This window comes from Triticum aestivum, chromosome 4B, assembly GCF_018294505.1.
Source record: "Triticum aestivum cultivar Chinese Spring chromosome 4B, IWGSC CS RefSeq v2.1, whole genome shotgun sequence".
NCBI lineage: Eukaryota > Viridiplantae > Streptophyta > Magnoliopsida > Poales > Poaceae > Triticum > Triticum aestivum.
In genome coordinates, this window is record NC_057804.1 from 425482211 (window position 1) to 425485836 (window position 3626).

Consider the following 3626-nt stretch of genomic DNA (forward strand, 5'->3'; position numbering starts at 1 on the left):
TTCAGTGATGAAATGGGTCAACATATGACTTTGTCCAGGGGTCAGATGAAAATCAGGCATTGGGGTGTTTGGATCCTTGTGCCAGAGAACAATATAATCGAGGATTTTCCTCGGATCCAACAGCAGTGGCACAGATGTGCCTTTGGCTCTAGCGGCCTTCACCTGTCTGTCTCTGATGATTTCTGCAAGTTCATCATCAGAAGCTTCATCATTAGAAGGCACATGGAATGCGACCTTTTTCTTCTTTGGACTTGGCCGAGGACCTCGTCCAGCTGTTGCTTTGGTCTTCAACAGTGTGGGGCCTGATGAGGAAATTGGTGCAGCTGAGGAACTTGCTGAGACACCAGAGGAAATCGAGAAACCAGCAGTCCTTTGACATGTAGCTAGATGCACAGGTGCTGAGGACATTGAAGGAGTTGTTGAGGACTTTAGTGGAGCTGAAGCAGTGTGAGGAATTTGTCGTGAGGGCACTGTTGGTGAAGCACTTGGCTTACGAGCAGGCTTCTTTGGCATGGATTTCCTCGGTTTGACCGAGGCCTCAGTAGCAGTAGCAATGGCAGAATCCTCATTGAATTTCTTCACTGCCTCCTTGGCTTGTCTTGCCAATTTAGCTTGGCGCTTAGCCCATTCTTCAGGAAAGTCCTCACCACGTTTGATGCTTGTGGGGTCAGCTACTTGGCTAGGTGCCAATGGAGCTCTTGGGCATGGAGGATTGAGGGCGAATTTCTTCATGTACTTTGGAGTCACATATCTGTATTCCCTCCATTCCCTTGCCCATCTTCGTTCAATCTTCTGAATGCGCATCTTGCGCTGATTTTTGTTTTCTTTGCCAAATTTTGTTTCATCAGGTGTGCAATAGTCAGCATAAATTTCCTTAGGGATTTCAAACGCAGTCATAACCTCAGGTTTCTTTCCTCCTTTCTGCGGCTTCTTACCATCTGCCATATTCTTCAGTTGAGGAATTTGACCAGATGAGCCTTGAGGAATTTCACTAAGCGTTCTTGTCTTAGGTTCCAGAGTTGTACAGATCGAAGATCCACACAATTAGGGAATCTTGAAGAAAATGATTGCTTAGAGAAACAGTTCAAGATCATATGATGTGAGGTGTTCATATGTGCGAAGATTTGAAGAATAAACACCTTTGAAGATTTTGTAGTGTAAACTTTGGATCAACGAGGGTAGTAAAAGTAACTTTTAATTACCCTAAATGAAGAACACGACGAACTGGGTGTTGTAGATGTGAAGCTCGTCTGTTCAGATCTTCCACGCCCTAACTTGGCAGAGGAAGACAGCTACGGCGGCGGCGGAGTGAAGATTTCCGCGGTCGGCGTGAGTACGACGGCGACGAGGTCGAGGCAGCGAAGCTCTTCCTCACCAGCGACGATGGAGTAGCGGTGGCGCTAGGGTTTGAGGAGCTCGAGCGGGAGAGAGTGGTCGAGCGGAGTAAAAGAAGTGAGGATGGAGAGAGGGGTATTTATAGAGGCAGTGAAAAAACTGTTCGCCCAAAGATTTAGGATGAATGTGCCCCTGACCATTCTCCTTCTCACGACATGTGTCACCCACGTACTGTGTAGTGGAGATCGTGTACGATCATGGGTGAGTAAAATAATGCATCGTGGGATGCGGAACGGTTTGAGCAGCAAAACCGAAAGTTTGGATAAGATTTGTTTTAAAGTTTCGTTCGCAATTTCTTCAGCTGACAAGGACACAGAGAAGATTTTGAACGAGTTTCAAATAGAACGCACATGAAGAATTTGTGAATAGATTGGGTTGAGTATAGCATAGAGGGGGAAGGGTCCGATCACGTTGACTTAGCAGAAAAAGCAACTTGAAGAAATAGCTATAAGTGAATGTTGTAGAGGACATAAACGCATATATATATATATATATATATATATATATATAGCCAATGAAGAAAAACGAAGGAAACAGTGAAGATTTTGCACAGTTGAAGAATTTGAAAAACTGAAGAATTTCAAAACTGAGGAAAAACTTAAATTGAAGATTTTCAACTTTTTGTGGTGGCGTGACCCACCGTATAAGAATGATGATTTCAGACACCGCGTACAATTGTCGTAGGGTTCTGAGAATCAAATTCTTCATTAGTTTCTTCACACTTAGAGTGTTATTCTTCATTGATTGAAGAAAAACGTTTCTTCATGTGTTGCACATCTAAGTCATCAATTTTGCATAAGTGTTAGGATGTGTGTCCTTTTCAAAGAACATTCGAAGATTCTAAGATATTTAGCTCACACCGCAACTTGCTAAATCTCTTCTCATCCAAGGGCTTAGTGAAGATATCAGCTAGCTGTTCTTCAGTCTTCACGTGCTCGATGGAGATGTCGCCCTTCAACACATGATCACGAAGAAAATGATGACGAATCTGAATGTGCTTTGTCTTCGAGTGCTGAACTGGGTTGTGAGCAATCTTAATGGCACTCTCATTGTCGCAGAGGAGAGGCACATTCTTCACGTTGACGCCATAGTCCTTGAGTGTTTGCTTCATCCAAAGCAGTTGAGCACAGCAATGTATTCAGCTTCCGCAGTGGACAGTGATATGCAGTTCTGCTTCTTCGAGGACCAACAGACCAAAGATCGTCCGAGGAAATGACAAGTGCCAGAAGTTGACTTGCGGTCCACACGATCACCAGCATAGTCAGAGTCAGAATATCTAATGAGATCAAAAGCAGAGCCCTTGGGGTACCATAATCCTAGTGTTGGTGTGTGAGCTAGATATCGAAGAATATGCTTCATAGCCTTATGGTGTGATTCCTTCGGTGCAGCTTGAAATCAGGCACACATGCAAACACTAAGCATTATATCTGGCCTAGATGCACATAAGTACAATAAAGAACCAATCATGGAGCGGTATACCTTGTGATCGAAGTCAATACCATTTTCATCAGTGCATAGATGGCCTTTTGTGGGCATAGGAATTTTGACGCCTTTGCAATCTTGCATGCCGAATTTCCTCAGTACATCTTTGAGGTATTTCTCCTGAGATATGAATATGCCATTGTGCTGTTGACGAATTTGAAGACCTAAGAAGAATTTCAACTCTCCCATCATAGACATTTGATATTCTTCACTCATCATATAGGCAAATTCATCACTATAACGTTGGTCAGTACAGCCAAAGATAATATCATCAACATATATTTGGCACACAAACAGTTCACCATCATAAGATTTAGTAAAGAGAGTAGGGTCGAGTGAACCGGGTGTGAAGCCATTCTTCACGAAGAATTCCTTCAATGTATCATATCACGCCCGAGGGGCTTGCTTGAGGCCATAGAGGGCCTTATTAAGTCTGAAGACTTTGTCAGGATTCTTTGGATCTTCAAAACCTGGGGGTTGAGCAACATATACTTCTTCCTCAAGCTTACCATTGAGGAATGCACTTTTCACATCCATTTGATATAAGATGATATCATGATGGTTAGCATAAGCAAGTAATATGCGAATAGCCTCAAGTCTAGCAACAGGTGCAAAAGTTTCATCGAAACCAATTCCTTCAACCTGTGTGTAGCCTTGAGCTACCAGTCGTGCCTTATTCCTCACCACAAGGCCATTTTCATCTTGCTTGTTGCGGTAGATCCACTTTGTGCCAATGACATTATGCTTGC